Below are 20703 nucleotides of genomic sequence, written 5' to 3'. Positions count from 1 at the left end.
TGAATGGCCTACTCCTGCTCTTGATCCTTATGTAGTTGCTCAATAGACTGTCAATTCTGACCCTGGAAACTAGAACCAGAGTTATTTTTAACAGGAATTGCTGATCACCATCATCAGGGCATTGGGGCCATCCCAATAGATGTCCCATAGGCCCCTCCCCTTTCATACCCCTCCCCCTTTGGGCTCTTCCCCCTTTGGGCCCTTCCCCGAAGTCGGTACTGCCAGAGGATAGTACCAGGGCACTGCCTTGCCATGTCCCCGACCACCAGGGGACTACAATGGCCTCCAAGCCACTGGCGTGGCCATCACATCTGGTCTCTGTTTTGCCAGCGGTAGGAACATTTGACGTTTCCGGAATATTCGGTGTTAAGCCGATTTTGAACACGTAACTGTATTTAAATTAATGGAAATCAGGTTCACACCCTCACTGGAGCATGAACCTGATTACGTAGCCAGTAGTGGGTAGTGGGCGGGGGGGGGGGGGGGCACATATGGCCCTCCCTCTAGAGTTTCCAGCCATTGCGGGATTTGCGCCCGTGACTAACAGGCCAGGAAAATCATAGCCAGGGTTTTATAAATGTGCTTTATATTTTCTCAAGAGAGTCAAAGTGTTGTATTCAATCTCAGGACTTGCAATTACAATGCATTGCACTGCTTCACTTTCGCTGGTGCTCCCACTCGTAAGGAAGACTTGCTGATAGTCGAAGACACATACTTGTCATTCAGTGAATCACAGTCTGTGCTATTTAATTTTAACTGGAGATCAGGCAGCAGCTGACAAAACACAGCCCAACGTGGGTCTCCACTGTCACCTGAACAATAGAACTCAGCTACGACATCTATAAGTGCAACTGACATTGCAAATTTGCCATCAGTTATATCTTCTTTCATAGAAGTAGATCTCAGTGAGACAATGGCAGAAATGTACTCATAATTTAAATTAATTGTCAGTTTCACTTAAAGAAGCCAGAAACAGGAGAGGAACTCAGAAACATACAAAATTATACAGCACAAAAAGACAATGACCTCAATTTCCCAATATGGGGAGCAGCGAAATACATAATTTAAGTCCGTGATGTGCCTCGGGAGCTTAAAAAACTCCTGATTTGTGCACAGGTGTGGTACTTTTGGGGGAAGTTTAAAATTTTGGAATGATGTTTTACCCTGCCTTGATTGCTGTGTGATTCCCTACGTTAGAGGAAAGATTAGCTACATCCACTCAGACATGGATTGTTTCCCCAAGACTAACGCTGGTTTCTGAAGATTTACTTAGAACTTTCTGAGATATAAAGGAGTGCAGCTCTGAGTGAATCAGCTAGCATGTCAGAGCTCACCAGCACGATGGCAACCCAGGCAATAAGTGGGGGTGCGCACTGACGGGAGGGTGACTGGGGGGGTGCACTGTCAGGAGGGTGAGTGGGGGGGTGCACTATCGGGAGGGTGAGTGGGGGAGTGCACTGTCAGGAGGGGGAGTGGGGGGGTGCATTGTCAGGAGGGTGAGTGGGGGGGTGCACTGTCGGGAGGGTGAGTGGGGGGTGTGCACTGTCGGGAGGGGGAGTGGGGGGGCGCACTGTCGGGAGGGTGAGTTGGGGGTGCACTGTCGGGAGGGTGAGTGGGGGGGGTGCACTGTCGGGAGGGGGAGTGGGGGGGCGCACTGTCGGGAGTGTGAGTGGGGGGGGTGCATTGTCAGGAGGGGGAGTGGGGGGGCGCACTGTCGGGAGGGTGAGTGGGGGGGGTGCATTGTCAGGAGGGTGACTGGGGGGGTTCGCTGTCAGGAGGGTGAGTGGGGGGTGTGCACTGTCAGGAGGGTGAGTGGGGGGTGCACAGTCAGGAGGGGGAGTGGGGGGGTGCATTGTCAGGAGGGTGTCTGGGGGGGTGCACAGTCAGGAGGGGGAGTGGAGGGGTGCATTGTCAGGAGGGTGACTGGGGGGGTGCACTGTCAGGAGGGGGAGTGGGGGGTGTGCACTGTCAGGAAGGTGACTGGGGGGGTGCACTGTCAGGAGGGTGAGTGGGGGGTGGGTGCATTGTCAGGAGGGTGACTGGGGGGGGTGCACTGTCAGGAGGATGAGTGGGGGGGTGCATTGTCAGGAGGGTGACTGGGGGGGTGCACTGTCAGGAGGGTGAGTGGGGGGGTACATTGTCAGGAGGGTGACTGGGGGGTGGCACTGTCAGGAGGGGAAGTGGGGGGTGCCCTGAGTGGGGGTGTGCGCTGTCAGGAGGGTGACTGGGGGGGGTGCACTGTCAGGAGGGGGAGTGGGGGGGTGCACTGTCAGGGGGGTGAGTGGGGGGTGTGTGCTGTCAGGAGGGTGAGTTGGGGGTGCACTGTCAGAGGGGTGACTGGGGGGGTGCACTGTCAGGAGGGGGAGTGGGGGGTGTGCACTGTGAGGAGGGGGAGTGGGAGGTGCACTGTCAGGAGGGGGAGTGGGGGGGGGGTGCACTGTCAGGAGGGTGAGTGGGGGTGTGCGCTGTCAGGAGGGTGACTGGGGGCTGCATTGTCAGGGGGGTGAGTGGGGGTGTGCGCTGTCAGGAGGGTGAGTGGGAGGCGCACTGTCAGGAGGGTGAGTGGGGGTTGCACTGTCAGGAGGGTGAGTGGGGTGGTGCACTGTCAGGAGGGTGAGTGGGGGTTGCACTGTCAGGAGGGTGAGTGGGGGTGTGCGCTGTCAGGAGGGTGAGTGGGAGGCGCACTGTCAGGAGGGTGAGTGGGGGGAGCACTGTCAGGAGAGTGAGTGGGGGGGAGTACAGTCAGGAGGATGAGTGGGGGAGCACTGTCAGGAGGGTGAGTGGGGGGGAGTACAGTCAGGAGGATGAGTGGGGGAGCACTGTCAGGAGAGTGAGTGGGGGGGTGCACTATCAGGAGGGTGAGTGGGGGATGCACTGTCAGGAGAGTGAGTGGGGTGATGCACTGTCAGGAGGGTGAGTGGGGCGTGCGCTGTCAGGAGGGTGAGTGGGGTGGTGCACTGTCATGAGGGTGAGTGGGGTGGTGCACTGTCAGGAGGGTGAGTGGGGGGTGTGCGCTGTCAGGAGAGTGAGTGGGGGGGGTGCACTGTCAGGAGGGTGAGTGGGGGGTGTGCGCTGTCAGGAGAGTGAGTGGGGGCGTGCACTGTCAGGAGGGTGAGTGGGGGGGGAGTACTGTCAGGAGAGTGAGTGGGGGGAGCACTGTCAGGAGGGTGAGTGGGGGGGAGTACAGTCAGGAGGGTGAGTGGGGGGGGAGTACTGTCAGGAGAGTGAGTGGGGGGTGTGCGCTGTCAGGAGAGTGAGTGGGGGGGTGCACTGTCAGGAGGGTGAGTGGGGGGGAGTACAGTCAGGAGGGTGAGTGGGGGAGCACTGTCAGGAGGGTGAGTGGGGGGTGCGCTGTCAGGAGGGTGAGTGGAGTGGTGCACTGTCAGGAGGGTGAGTGGGGGGGTGCACAGTCAGGAGGGTGAGTGGGGGGTGCACTGTCAGGAGGGTGAGTGGGGGGTGCACTGTCAGGAGGGTGAGTGGGGGGGTGCACTGTCAGGAGGGTGAGTGGGGGGGGAGTACAGTCAGGAGGATGAGTGGGGGGAGCACTGTCAGGAGAGTGAGTGGGGGGTGCACTGTCAGGAGGGTGAGTGGGGGTGTGCACTGTTAGGAGGGTGAGTGGGGGGTGCACTGTCAGGAGGGTGAGTGGGGTGGTGCACTGTCAGGAGGGTGAGTGGGGGGGGAGTACAGTCAGGAGGGTGAGTGGGGGGGAGTACAGTCAGGAGGGTGAGTGGGGGAGCACTGTCAGGAGGGTGAGTGGGGGGGTGCACAGTCAGGAGGGTGAGTGGGGGGTGCACTGTCAGGAGGGTGAGTGGGGGGTGCACTGTCAGGAGGGTGAGTGGGGGGGTGCACTGTCAGGAGGGTGAGTGGGGGGGAGTACAGTCAGGAGGATGAGTGGGGGGAGCACTGTCAGGAGAGTGAGTGGGGGGTGCACTGTCAGGAGGGTGAGTGGGGGTGTGCACTGTCAGGAGGGTGAGTGGGGGGCGCACTGTCAGGAGAGTGAGTGGGGGGAGTACAGTCAGGAGGGTGAGTGAGGGGTGCACTGTCAGGAGGGTGAGTGGGGGGGAGTACAGTCAGGAGGGTGAGTGGGGGGGTGCACAGTCAGGAGGGTGAGTGGGGGGTGCACTGTCAGGAGGGTGAGTGGGGGGGTGCACTGTCAGGAGGGTGAGTGGGGGGGAGTACAGTCAGGAGGGTGAGTGGGGGTGTGCGCTGTCAGGAGGGTGACTGGGGGCTGCATTGTCAGGGGGTGAGTTGGGATGTGCGCTGTCAGGAGGGTGAGTGGGAGGCGCACTGTCAGGAGGGTGAGTAGGGGGGTGCACTGTCAGGAGGGTGAGTGAGGGGGTGCACTGTCAGGAGAGTGAGTGGGGGTTGCACTGTCAGGAGGGTGAGTGGGGGGTGTGCGCTGTCAGGAGAGTGAGTGGGGGGGTGCACTGTCAGGAGGGTGAGTGGGAGAGCACTGTCAGGAGGGTGAGTGGGGGGGTGCACTGTCAGGAGGGTGAGTGGGGGGGAGTACAGTCAGGAGGATGAGTGGGGGAGCACTGTCAGGAGGGTGAGTGGGGGGGGAGCACTGTCAGGAGGGTGAGTGGGGGGAGCACTGTCAGGAGAGTGAGTGGGGGGGGTGCACTGTCAGGAGGGTGAGTGGGGTGGTGCACTGTCAGGAGGGTGAGTGGGGGATGCACTGTCAGGAGAGTGAGTGGGGGATGCACTGTCAGGAGGGTGAGTGGGGGGTGCACTGTCAGGAGGGTGAGTGGGGGGTGCGATGTCAGGAGGGTGAGTGGGGCGTGCGATGTCAGGAGGGTGACTGGGGTGGTGCACTGTCAGGAGGGTGAGTGGGGGGGTGCACTGTCAGGAGGGTGAGTGGGGGTTGCACTGTCAGGAGGGTGAGTGGGGTGGTGCACTGTCATGAGGGTGAGTGGGGGGGTGCACTGTCAGGAGGGTGAGTGGGGGGTGCACTGTCAGGAGGGTGAGTGGGGTGGTGCACTGTCATGAGGGTGAGTGGGGGGGTGCACTGTCAGGAGGGTGAGTGGGGGAGCACTGTCAGGAGGATGAGTGGGGTGGTGCACTGTCAGGAGAGTGAGTGGGGTGGTGCACTGTCAGGAGGGTGAGTGGGGGGTGCACTGTCAGGAGGGTGAGTGGGGGGCGCACTGTCAGGAGAGTGAGTGGGGGGGAGTACAGTCAGGAGGGTGAGTGGGGGAGCACTGTCAGGAGGGTGAGTGGGGTGGTGCACTGTCAGGAGGGTGAGTGGGGGGGAGTACAGTCAGGAGGGTGAGTGGGGGAGCACAGTCAGGAGAGTGAGTGGGGGGTGCACTGTCAGGAGGGTGAGTGGGTGGTGCTCTGTCAGAAGGGTGAGTGGGGGGGAGTACAGTCAGGAGGGTGAGTGGGGGGAGCACAGTCAGGAGGGTGAGTGGGGGGAGCACTGTCAGGAGAGTGAGTGGGGTGGTGCACTGTCAGGAGGGTGAGTGGGGGGGAGCACTGTTAGGAGGGTGAGTGGGGGATGCGCTGTCAGGAGGGTGAGTGGGGGGGGTGCGCTGTCAGGAGAGTGAGTGGTGGGGTGCACTGTCAGGAGGGTGAGTGGGGGGTGTGCGCTGTCAGGAGAGTGAGTGGGGGGGTGCACTGTCAGGAGGGTGAGTGGGGGGGGAGTACTGTCAGGAGAGTGAGTGGGGGGGTGCGCTGTCAGGAGAGTGAGTGGGGGGGGAGTACTGTCAGGAGAGTGAGTGGGGGGGTGCACTGTCAGGAGGGTGAGTGGGGGGGTGCACTGTCAGGAGGGTGAGTGGGGCAGCACTGTCAGGAGAGTGAGTGGGGTGGTGCACTGTCAGGAGGGTGAGTGGGGGGAGCACTGTCAGGAGGGTGAGTGGAGTGGTGCACTGTCAGGAGGGTGAGTGGGGGGGTGCACAGTCAGGAGGGTGAGTGGGGGGTGCACTGTCAGGAGGGTGAGTGGGGGGTGCACTGTCAGGAGGGTGAGTGGGGGTGTGCACTGTTAGGAGGGTGAGTGGGGGGTGCACTGTCAGGAGGGTGAGTGGGGTGGTGCACTGTCAGGAGGGTGAGTGGGGGTGCTCTGTCAGGAGGGTGAGTGGGGGGTGCACTGTCAGGAGGGTGAGTGGGGGGCGCACTGTCAGGAGAGTGAGTGGGGGGAGTACAGTCAGGAGGGTGAGTGAGGGGTGCACTGTCAGGAGGGTGAGTGGGGGGGAGTACAGTCAGGAGGGTGAGTGGGGGGGTGCACAGTCAGGAGGGTGAGTGGGGGGTGCACTGTCAGGAGGGTGAGTGGGGGGGTGCACTGTCAGGAGGGTGAGTGGGGGGAGTACAGTCAGGAGGATGAGTGGGGTGGTGCACTGTCAGGAGGCTGAGTGGGGGTGTGCGCTGTCAGGAGGGTGACTGGGGGCTGCATTGTCAGGGGGTGAGTGGGGGTGTGCGCTGTCAGGAGGGTGAGTGGGAGGCGCACTTTCAGGAGGGTGAGTAGGGGGGTGCACTGTCAGGAGGGTGAGTGAGGGGGTGCACTGTCAGGAGAGTGAGTGGGGGTTGCACTGTCAGGAGGGTGAGTGGGGGAGTACTGTCAGGAGGGTGAGTGGGGGGTGTGCGCTGTCAGGAGGGTGAGTGGGGTGGTGCACTGTCAGGAGGGTGAGTGGGGGAGCACTGTCAGGAGAGTGAGTGGGGTGGTGCACTGTCAGGAGGGTGAGTGGGGGGGAGTACAGTCAGGAGGATGAGTGGGGAGCACTGTCAGGAGAGTGAGTGGGGGGGAGCACTGTCAGGAGAGTGAGTGGGGGGGAGCACTGTCAGGAGGGTGAGTGGGGCGTGCGATGTCAGGAGGGTGAGTGGGGTGGTGCACTGTCAGGAGGGTGAGTGGGGGGGTGCACTGTCAGGAGGGTGAGTGGGGTGGTGCACAGTCAGGAGGGTGAGTGGGGGTGTGCGCTGTCAGGAGGGTGAGTAGGGTGGTGCACTGTCAGGAGGGTGAGTGGGGGGGTGCACAGTCAGGAGGGTGAGTGGGGGGTGCACTGTCAGGAGGGTGAGTGGGGGGTGCACTGTCAGGAGGGTGAGTGGGGGGGTGCACTGTCAGGAGGGTGAGTGGGGGGGAGTACAGTCAGGAGGGTGAGTGGGGGTGCACTGTCAGGAGGGTGAGTGGGGGGGAGTACAGTCAGGAGGGTGAGTGGGAGGCGCACTGTCAGGAGGGTGAGTGGGGGGTGCACTGTCAGGAGAGTGAGTGGGGGGTGCACTGTCAGGAGGGTGAGTGGGGGGTGCACTGTCAGGAGGGTGAGTGGGGGGCGCACTGTCAGGAGAGTGAGTGGGGGGAGTACAGTCAGGAGGGTGAGTGGGGGGGAGTACAGTCAGGAGGGTGAGTGGGGGGTGCACTGTCAGAAGGGTGAGTGGGGGGGAGTACAGTCAGGAGGGTGAGTGGGGGGAGCACTGTCAGAAGGGTGAGTGGGGGGGAGTACAGTCAGGAGGGTGAGTGGGGGGAGCACTGTCAGGAGAGTGAGTGGGGTGGTGCACTGTCAGGAGAGTGAGTGGGGGGTGCACGGTCAGGAGAGTGAGTGGGGGTGTGCGCTGTCAGGAGGATGAGTGGGGATGTGCACTGTTAGGAGGGTGAGTGGGGGGGAGTACAGTCAGGAGGGTGAGTGGGGGTGTGCGCTGTCAGGAGGGTGAGTGGGGGGGTGCACTGTCAGAAGGGTGAGTGGGGGGGAGTACAGTCAGGAGGGTGAGTGGGGGGAGCACTGTCAGGAGGGTGAGTGGGGGGAGCACTGTCAGGAGGGTGAGTGGGGGGAGCACTGTCAGGAGGGTGAGTGGGGGTGGTGCTGTCAGGAGGGTGAGTGGGGGGGTGCACGGTCAGGAGAGTGAGTGGGGGTGTGCGCTGTCAGGAGGATGAGTGGGGATGTGCACTGTTAGGAGGGTGAGTGGGGGGGAGTACAGTCAGGAGGGTGAGTGGGGGTGTGCGCTGTCAGGAGGGTGAGTGGGGGGTGCACTGTCAGGAGGGTGAGTGAGGGGGTGCACTGTCAGGAGGGTGAGTGGGGGGTGCGCTGTTAGGAGGGTGAGTGGGGGTGTGCACTGTCAGGAGGGTGAGTGGGGGGGTGCACTGTCAGGAGGGTGATTGGGGGGAGCGCTGTTAGGAGGGTGAGTGGGGGCGTGCACTGTCAGGAGGGTGAGTGGGGGGGTGCACTGTAAGGAGGGTGAGTGGGGGCTGCACTGTCAGGAGGGTGAGTGGGGGTGCAATGTCAGGAGGGTGATTGGGGGAGCGCTGTTAGGAGGGTGAGTGGGGTGTGCACTGTCAGGAGGGTGAGTGGGGAGGAGCACTGTAAGGAGTGTGAGTGGGGTGTGCACTGTCAGGAGGGTGGGGGTGTGCACTGTCAGGGGTTAAGCTCTGCAGTTTCAAAGGCTGGCAGATCTTGTAAAATGGTGGTGGGAAGTCACCACTGGGCCTTCAAATATTGGTGAGAATTTTCAGGCCGGTCCCGTCGACGGCAAACGGCCGCTGTGGGTTTCCCAGGTACCTGCAGTGGGAAACCCCATTGACATTGGTCAGACCAGAAATCTGGGGCGAAATTCTCCGTAAACGGCGCGAAGTCCGCCAACCGGTGCCAAAAATGGCGCAAATCAGTCCGGCATTGCGCCGCCCCAAAGGTGCGGAATCCTCCGCATCTTGAGCCGCCGAGCCCTAACCTTGAGGGGCTAGGCCCGTGCCGGACTGATTTCCGCCCCGCCAACTGGCGGGAAAGGCCTTTGGTGCCCCGCCAGCTGGCGCGGAAATGACATTGCCGGGCGGCGCATGCGCGGGAGCGTCAGCAGCCGCTCACGGCATCCCCGCGCATGCGCAGTGGAGGGGGTCTCTTCACGGTGGTGACCGTGGCGAAGGCGGAAGGAAAAGAGTGCCCCCACAGCACAGGCCCGCCCGCGGATTGGTGGGCCCCGATCGCGGGCCAGGCCACCGTGGGGCCACCCCCCGGTCCAGATCGCCCCCCCCCCCAGTACCCCGGAGCCCGCCCACGCCGCCTTGTCCCGCCGGTAAGAGAGGTGGTTTAATCCACGACGGCGGGACAGGCATTCCAGCAGCTGGACTTCGGCCTATCCGGGCCGGAGAATCACCGGGTGGGGCCCGCCAACTGGCGCTGCGCGATTCCCGCCCCCTCCGAATCTCCGGTGCCGGAGAATTCGGCAACTGGCGGGGGTGGGATTCACGCCAGCCCCCGGCGATTCTCCGACCTGGCGGGGGGTCGGAGAATCCCGCCCCTGTTTCTGGAACATATTCAATTCCCTGTCACAAAGAAGGGGTTAGAAAAGGGGGGAATGTCATGGTTGCAGGCTCAACCACGCTTTTCTTACCACCAAGCTCCACAATTACAAAGCTCTCCTAGCTGGCCTCCCAATTTCTACCCTCCATAAACATGAGCTTACCCGAAGCTCTGTCACCTTTGTCCCAACTCACACCAAATCCTGTTGACCCACCGCTGTGCATACTAACCTGCATTAGCTCCCAATACATCAAAGCCTCAAACTTAAAATTCTTGTCCTTTTTTTCAGATCCTTCCATGGCCTCACTCCTCCCTATCTCTGCAACTTCCTAAACCCTCACAACCCTCCAACTCTGGGCTCTTGTCCAGCCTTGACTTTCTTCGTGTGAGAAATATAAAAATAAAAATTGAGAAGTAGTGGTGAATAGGTATAAAATATTAGTGAAAATATATCTCTGTGCAGCCCTGGTCTCAAAGCTGTAGGAAGAGCATTGAGACAATAGAGAGGATACCGCAGTGAAACTCTATGAAGCAGCGTGGTATAACGAAATACAGATATGAAAAAGGAATTATGACTGATTTCATACAGAGAAGATTACAGAGTGATTTGAAAGAGTTGTTAAAGAAATTATAAAGCGATTAGATTGATATAAACAAATTGTTTCTATTGATTGATGAGCCTAGAATATGGGGACATAGGGCAAAATTTATTGCTTGCGATGGTGGCCCAGCTGAACCATGGTTAGAGAGCCATTCTGAACCCTTCCACTCGATTTGGTGCCAATTAGGCGTTTACCTGGTTAGCATCTAATTCCTGATTGTGTCCAGGGGTGGATATCCTGCCTCCAATAACTGCTGACTAATCAAGGCCAGCAGATCTCCAATGCCCATCGAGTCACCAGGAGCAGTGGACACTGTTGATTCTGTTAGATGTCCGGGTTGCGGGATCACCGCTGGAGCCTGGAGGGTGAGTAGATACAGCAGGTTCGCCAGGACCAGTTGCGGAGGCACTGATGAGGGGAGGAGAGTTAATTTTGAAGGGCAGGCTTCAACTGTGGGTAGCCCTTACCTCCGGTGGGTGTCTCCACGGGGTATGAACAGCCCAAGTAGGAGGGCCCCTGTCCCCAGGCCACAGGTATACCTTCCAGGGTTCACTTAGTTGGTTGCCCACATGGCATGGCCCCCACCCACTGATGATTTAATGCAGTAGCACAGTAATGACAAGATGAGGACCTTAAGTAGCATCAATTGATTTCCATTGAGAAGGCTTTCCTTTATGTTTCCTGCCTTGGACTTACTGGGTGGGAGGGCGGGGGGGGGGGGGGGGTTTGGGAAGACCACAGGGTCTTCATCCACACCTTTCCATCTGATTATATGGGCCCCACTGTCTCCCAGCGCACCTACGTAGTATTAAATTCAATTAAATTCAACCCACTGATACAAAATTAAACACAAGGAATTTCGGGCAATTTTTCAAAGAGGGTTGTAAGCTATGAAAGATATTATTCATGGCAGTGACTGAAGCAAGGTATGAACATTTAAAATAATTAGTCAGATAGGTGTTTAAAGGAACAGGAAGAAAACAAGATATAGGGACATAGCAGGAATGCAGGGTTAGCACATGTGTATGATAAACACTTCCATAGATCATTTGGACAAATAGCCAGTTTCTTTCTTACAATTTCTGCATAATTCTAAGTAATTCTGTGATCTAGGAACATACGACTTAGGAGCAGGCATATACCATTCAGCCTTTGAGCCTGTTCCACTAGATTATCATGGCTGAACTGTTATGGTCTCAACTCTACTTTCCTGTCTATCTCCAATAACCCTCGACTCTCTTGTCTAGCAAAAATCTATCTTACTCTGCCTTGAATAAATGTAGTGACTCAGTCTTCATTGCTTTCTGGGTATGAGAATTTCACAGACTAATGACCCTCTGAGAGAAAAAAATTCTCCTCATCTCAGTCTTAAATTCTTATTCTTAAACTGTGTCCCCTATTTCTAGTCTCCACAAGAGGAAATATGCTCTCGTTAGCCATGCTATCAAGGATCTTATATGTCTCCATCTTGTAAACTCCACTGTAAGTTCAACTTGTTCAACCTTTCGTCGTAAGATAAGCCCTTCACCCCAAGAATAAGTCGGGTGAACCTTCCCTGAACTGCTTCCAGCGCAATTTTATCTTTTTTTCAAATAAGGAGACCAGGGGCGTCATTCTCCGACCCCCTGCCGGGTTGGAGAATCGCCGGGGGCTGCCGTGAATCCCGCCCCCGCCGGTTGCCGAAGTCTCCGGTACCGGATATTCGGCGGGGGCGGGAATCGGGCCGTACCGGTTGGCGGGCCCCCCCGCTGGATTCTCCAGCCCAGATGGGCCGAAGTCCCGCCGATAAATTGTCTGTCTCACCTGCGTGGATTAAACCACCTTTTCAACGGCGGGACAAGGCGGCGTGGGCGGGCTTCGGGATCCTGGGGCGATCTGGCCCTGGGGGGTGCCCCCACGGTGGCCTGGCCCGCGATCGGGACCCACCGATCCGCGGGCGGGCCTGTGCCATGGGGGCACTCTTTCCCTTCCGCCTCCGCTATGGTCTCCACCATGGCGGAGGCGGAAGAGACTCCCTCCACTGCGCATGCGCGGGAAACTTTCAGCGGCCGCTGACGCTCCCGCGCATGCGCCGCCCCGACATGTCATTTCCGCGCCAGCTGGCGGGGCAACAAAGGCCGTTTCCGCCAGCTGGCGGGGCGGAAATTCCTCCGGTGTCGGCCCAGCCCCTCAATGTTGGGGCTCGGCCCCAAAAGATGCGGAGCATTCCGCACCTTTGGGGCGGCGCGATGCCCGTCTGATTGGCGCCGTTTTGGGCAGCAGTCGGCGGACATCGCGTCGTTTGAGGAGAATTTCGCCCCAGAAAACACTATGCAGTACTCCATAAGTGGTCTCAATAATACCCTGTACAGCTGTAGTAAAACCTTCCTAATATTATATACAGATATTCTATACAGATCCCTCTCTACCACCCAGTTCTGTAATCTCTCTCCATTTCAATAATATTCTACTTTTCTAATCTTCCTGTCAATGTGGAAAATTCACATTTTCTCACATTATACTCCATCTGCCCCCTCACTTAACCCTTTGCACTCTTTACCTCCTCTTAACAATGTACTTTCCTACCTATCCTGGCGTCCTTGACAGATTTAGTTACCTTTTGTCCCTTAATCCAAGTCATTGATATAGTTGTAAATAGTTGCGGTCCAGCAGTGGTCTCTGTGGCACTCCATTCCTTGGAACTTGGCAACCCAAAAAATACAATTGTTTCCCTACTCTCTACTTCCTGTTAGTTATCTTGTGTATTAATCTTTGCTGTGGCACCTTATCAATATCTTTTGAAATTCTAAGTTGTTATGATCCCAGTTGATGTTATAACTGGACGGGAAGATCTTAAAAGAGAAACCTGGCTCAAAAAAGCATAACTTTTACCTTTTTTTGATAAAATGTGCAGGAACAGAGTCACAGGACCACTAATTAGTTTTAACAAGAAAAAATATTTATTAAATATGAAAACATTGTATTATAATACAATATGCCTTTACTCCCCCCTTCCCCTTAGTTTAACAATTAAACCCTGGTTTTAGGATCAACGCAGATTACAAAGTATATCTTATTCTACAGTGGTCTCATTAACACAAAGTCCGTTTTTAAGCACACAAGATGTCTGTGGTCAAATATACGCACCACTGTGAACCCAAGTTAATGTTTGTGGCTTTCTCCTCAGAATCCCCCTCAGATAATTGGCACACGAGAATTTTGAAACTCCACTTCCAAAAATACACTTAAAAAAATATTTTCCTATTATAATGCTTTCCCTCGTTGGTTCTCTTTCCGAAATCGAGTTTTACAAATAACACTGCTAAACAAAGCTTCCACTCCACTTTTTTAAAAATAATATTTTATTAAGGTATTTGAAAATGTTTATAACAATAACAAAAACAATGACATCAACATGGTAAAATAAACATTTCCCCCCCCCCAGCCCAATCTTCACACACCTCAACCAGACAACAACAATCCACCCCCCCCCCTCCCCCCCCCCCACCCCTCAGAATGCTGCTTCTGCTGACATTTTTAATTTTCCCCGAGAAAGTCGACGAACGGCTGCCACCTCCGGGTGAACCCTAACATTGACCCTCTTAAGGCGAACTTTATTTTCTCGAGACTGAGAAACCCAGCCATGTCACTAACCCAGGTCTGTACACTCGGGGGCTTCGAGTCCCTCCACATTAATAAGATCCGTCTCCGAGCTACCAGGGAGGCAAAGGCCAAGACGTCGGCCTCTTTCGCCCCCTGAACTCCCGGAACTTCCGACACTCCAAAGATCGCTACCTCCAGACTCGGCACCACCCGTGTTTTTAGCACCGTGGACATTGCCTTAGCAAAACCCTCTCAGCTTCGGGCATGCCCAAAACATGTGGACATGATTTGCTGGGCTTCCCGCGCACCTCGCACCCCTGTCCTCTACCCCGAAAAACCTGTTCATCCTAGCCACTGTCATGTGTGCCCGGCAGACTACCTTAAATTGTATCAGGCTAAGCGTGGCGCACGATGAAGAGGTATTAACCCTGCTTAGGGCATCCGCCCATCTCTCCTCCTAGCGCGATCTCCCACTTGCCCTTAAGCTTCTCCACCAGAGTTCCCTCCGCCTCCGAAAGCTCCTGGTAAATATCTGAAACCTTCCCCTCTCCCACCCAGGTACTGGAGACTACTCTATCCTATATCCCCCGTGGCGGCATCAGCAGAAAGGCCGGCACCTGTTTTCTCAGGAAGTCTCGCACCTGCAAATACCTAAAACCATTCCCTGCTGTCAATTTAAATTTATCCTCCAAAGCTTTCAAGCTGGGAAAGCTCCCGTCTATAAATAGATCCCCCATCCTTCTAATTACTGCCCTTTGCCAACTCCGGAACCCGCCATCTAACCTACCCAGTACAAACTTGTGGTTGTTATAAATTGGGGTCCAAATCGATGCTCCCTCCACTCTCTTATATCTCCTCCACTGCCCCCAGATCCTCAGAGCCGCCACTACCACCGGACTTGTGGAGTATCGGGCCAGCGAGAACGGCAGTGGTGCCGTTACCAATGCTCCCAGACTGGTGTCTTTACATGACGCCCATGCCGGCCCCTCCCCCACTATCAAACTTCCTGATCATGGCTATATTAGCCACCCAGTAGTAATTGCAGAAGTTTGGCAGCGCCAACCCACCCTCCCCTTGACTGCGCTCCAGCAACACTTTCTTCACTCGCAGGGTTTTACCCGCCCACACAAAGCCCAAAATAATCTTATTCACCCGATTGGAAAAGGCCTTAGGGATGAAGATGGGGAGGCACTGAAAGACAAACAGAAATCTGGGGAGGACCGTCATTTTCATGGTCTGTACCCTCCACACCAGTGATAGCGGGAGCATGTCCCATCTCTTAAAGTCCCCTTCCATTTGTTCTACCAACCGGGATAGGTTTAACTTGTGTAGTACCTCCCATTTCCTGGCACCTGGATTCCCAGATATCGCAAGCTCTTCCCTACCATTCTAAGCGGCAGCTCTCCCAGTCTCTTCTCCTGCCCTCTTGCCTGGATCGCAAACATCTCGCTTTTCCCCATGTTCAATTTATAACCCGAAAAATCGCCAAGATTCACATTACTTCCCCCATCCCCTCCAACGGGTCCGAAATGTACAAGAGCAGGTCATCTGCGTAGAGCGAGACCCGGTGCTCCACCCCCCCCCCAAACCAGTCATTTCCAGTTCCTAGAGGCCCTTAACGCAATGGCCAATGGCTCTATGGCCAGAGCAAACAGTAACGGGGAGAGGGGGCACACTTGCCTCGCCCCTCGGTGTAGTTCCAAATACCCTGACCTCAGCCAGTTCGTATGCATACTCGCTACTGGTGCCTGATAGAGCAGCCGCACCCAGTGAATAAAGCCCTCACCAAACCCAAACCTTCCCAGCGCCTCCCACAGGTAATCCCACTCCACCCGATCAAAAGCCTTCTCCGTATCCATCGCTACCACCACCTCCGCCTCCTCTCCTTCTGAGGGCATCATAATAACATTTAGAAGCCTTCGAATATTGGGCTTGAGTTGCCTGCCTTTTACAAATCCCGTCTGGTCTTCCCCTATCACCCCCGGGACACAATCCTCTATACTTGTGGCCAGTACCTCAGCCAGCAGTTTGGCATCCACATTCAGTAGAGAAATCAGCCTGTATGACCCGCATTGCTCTGGATCCTTCGCCCGTTTCAAGATCAATGAAATCGAGGCCTGCGACATTGTTGGGGGGAGGACTCCCTTCTCTCTTGCTTCCTTAAATGTCCTCACCAGCAATGGGCTCAATATCTCTGAACATCTATTATAGAATTCCACCAATTGTTTCTTCAATCTCAATTGGGGCTCCCAGCCCCTCCACCAGGTCTTCCTTCACCCTCGGGAACCTCAACTGATCCAGAAATTGCCTCATCGCCTCCACGCCAGCCGGGGGTTCTGACTCATCTAATTTACTATAAAAGTCCTTAAACACCTCGTTCACCCCCGCTGGGTCCAGGACAGTATTACTGTCTCTACTCTTTACTTTACCTATCTCCTTGGCCACCTCTCTTTTCCTGAGCTGGTGCACCAACATTCTGCTTGCCTTTTCCCCATACTCCTAGATCGCCCCCTTGCCTTCTTCAACTGTTCCACTGCTTTCCCTGTGGTCAACAGCCCAAACTCCACCAGTAACCTCCGCCGCTCCCTCAGTAACACCACATCCGGGGCCTCCGAGTATCTCCTGTCCACCTGGAGTATCTATTCCACTAATCTATCCCTCTCAGCCCGTTCCACCTTTTCTCTGTGGTTCCATATCGAGATTAATTCCCCTCTGACTACTGCCTTGAAAGCTTCCCAGACCGTCGCTGCAGAGACCTCCCCCGTATCATTTGTTTCCAGGTAGTTCTGGATGGACTTGTTAACCCGCCCACAGACCGCCTCGTCCGCTAGAAACCCCACATCCAGTCTCCACAGCGGGCGTTGCCCTCTCTCCACACTATATCGTAGATCCACCCAGTGTGGGGCATGCAATTGCCGAGTACTCAGTATCCACCACCTTCGGTATTAGCGCACTGCTCAGAATAAAAAAAGGTCGATGCGAGAGTATACCTTGTGGACATGTGAAAAAAAGGAAAACTCCTTCGTCCTTGGACGTGCAAACCTCCATGGATCTACTCCCCCCATCTGTTCCATAAAACCCTTCAATTCCTTTGCCGCAGCCGGCCTCCTCCCTGTCCTGGATTTTGACCGGTCCAGTTCCGGATCAATGACTGTGTTGAAGTCCCCTCCCATGATCAGGTTATGTGACTCTAAGTCTGGGATTTTACCTAACACCCGCCTCATAAATTCCACGTCGTCCCAATTCAGAGCATATATGTTCACAAGTACCACTCGCCCCCCCTCGAGCTTCCCACTCACCATTATGTACCTAACCCCCTTGTCTGACACGATTCTCCCTGCCTCGAATGCCACTCGTTTGCTGATCAAGATCGCTACCCCCCTGGTCTTTGAGTCCAGTCCTGAGTGGAACACTTGGCTAACCCACCCCTTCCTCAATCTCGTCTGGTCTGTAACCTTTAGGTATGTCTCTTCCTCTCCACTTTTAACAGCAAATCCAGTCCAGGATTTCGAACCAGCGCCAAAAGATTTCTTTGTCTTGACCACTGTGCAAACTGCTCACAATTGCTTTAATTCTCGATCCTCAGACTGTATTAAAATTACATCAAGTTTTTCATCCATCTCGGAAGTCTACTGTCCCACTTTAAGCCTATTTGCCGCGATGTCTCTTTAACTCAGAAAACTTTGTTCACTCTTCCTTGAATTCTTCCGAACAATACTTTGGTCTCTGTTCACTTAACTCCAGTCGTCTTAAATACTCTTTCTATCCCAATTCCCTGGTTATCTGGACTGTAACTTGTACTTTTGGAAGCCTGCCTCTTTGCAGCTCCCACTGTTGCTCTTTAAAGTCGTCAATATGATGTTATGTCCCAACAGCGTTGCCAATATTGTGGGTATTTCTATTTATCTCGGTGAACCATAAGTCTTTCCCTTATATCGGTCAAATGACCACACAACCAGTTAGTCAGTTCAAAAGATGGTTTATTTACACACACATTACTTCGACATGCAAACACAATATCTACTACGAGTTAAACTACACCTATCAGCTGCAATAACTGATCAGGGGCGTCATGGTGGAAAGAGGAAGGGAAAGAGTGCCCCCACGGCACAGGCCCGCCCGCGGATCGGTGGGCCCCGATCGCGGGCCAGGCCACCGTGGGGGCACCCCCCGGGGTCAGATCGCCCCGCGCCCCCCCCCAGGACCCCGGAGCCCGCCCACGCCGCCTGGTCCCGCCGGTAAATACCAGGTTTGATTTACGCCGGCGGGACAGGCAATTTCTGGGCGGGACTTCGGCCCATCCGGGCCGGAGAATTGAATGGGGGGTCCCGCCAACCGGCGGGGGGTCGGAGAATGACGCCCCTGATCTCGTGATTGACGCCCATTCTCCACCCCGCGCCAAGCGCAATTTCAGCACGGAGGCTCGGAGAATCCCGCCTCCTGTCTCCAACTGCTCTCAAATTATCTAAACTAAATTTAAAAACTTTCTACCTTACAAGGAACTCCAGTTGCTGAGCAACTGCATGCTTGTGCCTTTGATTTATTTTTCACACCGTTGCCCTCTCTAAGCGAAATAGAAACTCAGTTGAAACTTAACTAACCCCCACACATACAAACATCTTTGTCCAGCATGAATCTAACGACAGGTTTTACCTTTCCAGGCATAAAAACATAAATTAAACACGTTTAAAACTACACCTTGGGCGGGATTCTTCGGCCTTGCTCGCCAGGCGACTGGAAATTCCCACTCGGGGTCAATGGGTCTTTACACGGTCCGTGTCCCGTCCGTGGTGATCTTGCTGTGGGCGCAGCCAAAGAATCCAGCCCTTATTTATAATGTTTACCGATGCAAATATATATCCCTTAAAACTATCTTTGTTTTACTGACTAAGTATACCACATCTACAGGTTCCCATTATCTACCTTATTGTTGCTGCTTCCTCAAAAAAGACCAATAAAGTAGTTAAAAATGAGATCCCTTTCAGAAAGTTATGTTGGCTCTGGCTGATCACATTATGATTTCCCAGCATCCTGCTATCACGTCCTCAATAATGAATTCTAACAATTTACCTATGACGGACATTAGGCTAACTGACCTGTAGATTCAAGCTTTATGTCTTCCTCCTTTGTTGAGTAGCAGTAACGTTAGCTATTGTCCTACCTGCTCAGGCCCTTCCAGAATCTAATGAATTTTGGAAGATTAGAACCAATGCATCTACTATCTCTGCAGCCACTTTCTTTAAGACCTGAGGATGCAGGCCCTTTAGTCCTAGGGACTTGTCAGTGTTTAGGTTTAATAGTTTTTCTGGTATCCTTTCCCTGGTGATGGTAATTGTTTTAAGTTCCTCTCTCCTGTTCACCTCTTGATTTTCCAGTATCTTTGGGAAGTTCGCTAAGTATTCTATAGTGAAGACAGACACTAAATATCTGTTCAATACCTCCTACATTTCCATGTTCTAAATTATTATTTCCCCATATTCACTGTCTAGAGAACCAACATGAGTTTTTACTTGGACTTTTCCTATTTAAATACTGTAGAAACACTTACTATCTATTCTTTATATTACTAGCTAGTTTCTCTCGTTCGTTAATTTATCACTTGTTTTTAGTCATTTTCTGTTGGTTCTTAAAATCTGACTGATCTTCTGCCCTGACACTAATCTTTTTAGATTTCTACAGTGCTCCTTTCAATTTGATACAACTCGTAACTTCATTATTTAGCCACAGATGATGCACCCTTCTCAAAGAGTCTTTCTTTCTCTGGGATAAATCTTAGCTAAGAGTTACTAAATATCTCTTGAAAAGTCAGTTACTGCATCTCTAGTATCCGACCTTCTAACCTAGTTTCCTAGTTCACTGTTATGTTCATTGCATTGAAATCTAGTCTCATTGCTCATTACCCGATCTAGAATAGCCTGCAACCTTGTTGGCATTAAAAGGTAACGCTGCAAGAAATTGTCCCGAATATATTCTATAAATCATGTTCCAGGCTACCTTTGCCAATTTGTTTTGCCCAATCTATATGAAGATTAAAGTCACCCATGATTAATGCAGTACCTTTCTCACACACCCCAGATATTTCTTCCTGTATACTTTGTCCTGCAGTGTAACTACTGTTAGAGGGCAATGGGCTGGACATTGGACATTGACCTGCTTTCCAATGGGACGGGTGTGGAGAACTTGATCCTGAGAGCTACGGCTTTGGTCTACACAGCGTTCAGTTTGGCTATGACAACTCGCTGACAGTATGCAAATAAGGCTTGAATCTCTAAATGACTTGGATTGCATACCAGTAACAATGGTAACGAGGTTCATGCTCTGCCCATTCACTTCCCGCCAAGCATCTAAAATTAAAATTAGTCATTTGACATGTTTGACGTCCATCGGCCCAAAAATCTGCTATAATCCAATTATATGTTGCAAATTATTCTCCGAACGAGGGCTGAAAATATCATTTTATTTTAATACTTTACACAAAAATCATGATAACCTTTTGAAGCCCTACACATATTTCAAATTCTGTTTGTCGATGGATCACTGTCAGAGACTAGTGTAGCTCTCACTACTACAGGTTTAGAAGGTACATCCCAAACTAGGTTAGAGTTCAGCCCTCTTCAAGTAACCTACATCTGAAGCATCTATGGGGCATACCACAAACTAGGCATGCGATCCTTGGCTTATCCCATGCATTGGAAGAATTGGCAAGCAGCCTGGGGCCTGCACTTGGAGTCTCACTTAGTGCACCAAGCCCCAGATAGCAAAATCACCATTCAGAAGAACACCAAATACCAACGGTGACACATTAAAGGCAGACAGAGACAACAACTGCACAATACATTTCTTCACTAATCATTGCAGCATGCTCGTGGCAATGTACATAAGTGGTTTGGGACCTGATTATCTGACAAACCAATTTTAACGACTGAAGTGAATTGCTGGGAATATAAAAATGAATTCCTTTTGAGCAATATTTTAATTTGCCAGAAAATTCATTAGAACGCAAGGACAGAGGAATAAGAAAAGGTTATTTGGCCCAGTCAGTTCTCTCTACTATCTAGTACTTTCTCAAAATCTGATCATATCCTTTAAAAAAAAACATTTACCCGCGTTTTGGCAAAACCCCCTTCTCACCTGAATCAAGAATGAACATGATTACTGTTGTGTTAGGTACACTGGTCTAACACTGGCTGCAACTGAATGCAGTTTAGATCAGAAAGATACTCCAGACTTTGAAGTTAGTTCAATCAGGTTTATTGAACTAATAGCACAGTTAGCACAGCTCTCTGTGAGTTCGACTCTCTGCTAAC

At 53.7% G+C, this 20703-nt stretch overlaps 1 protein-coding gene across 3 annotated transcripts in view; it reads right to left on the bottom strand.

Moving 5' to 3' along the window:
* The window catches only part of ecel1 (endothelin converting enzyme-like 1), a 218075-nt gene that overhangs the window by 123315 nt on the left and 74057 nt on the right, over window positions 1–20703 (bottom strand). The window lies entirely within an intron of this gene.

The sequence above is a fragment of the Scyliorhinus torazame genome, chromosome 14, assembly GCF_047496885.1.
Source record: "Scyliorhinus torazame isolate Kashiwa2021f chromosome 14, sScyTor2.1, whole genome shotgun sequence".
Classification (NCBI taxonomy): Eukaryota; Metazoa; Chordata; class Chondrichthyes; order Carcharhiniformes; family Scyliorhinidae; genus Scyliorhinus; species Scyliorhinus torazame.
Note: the sequence above shows the minus strand (reverse complement) of the source record. Positions and strands in the feature narration are given on the sequence as shown.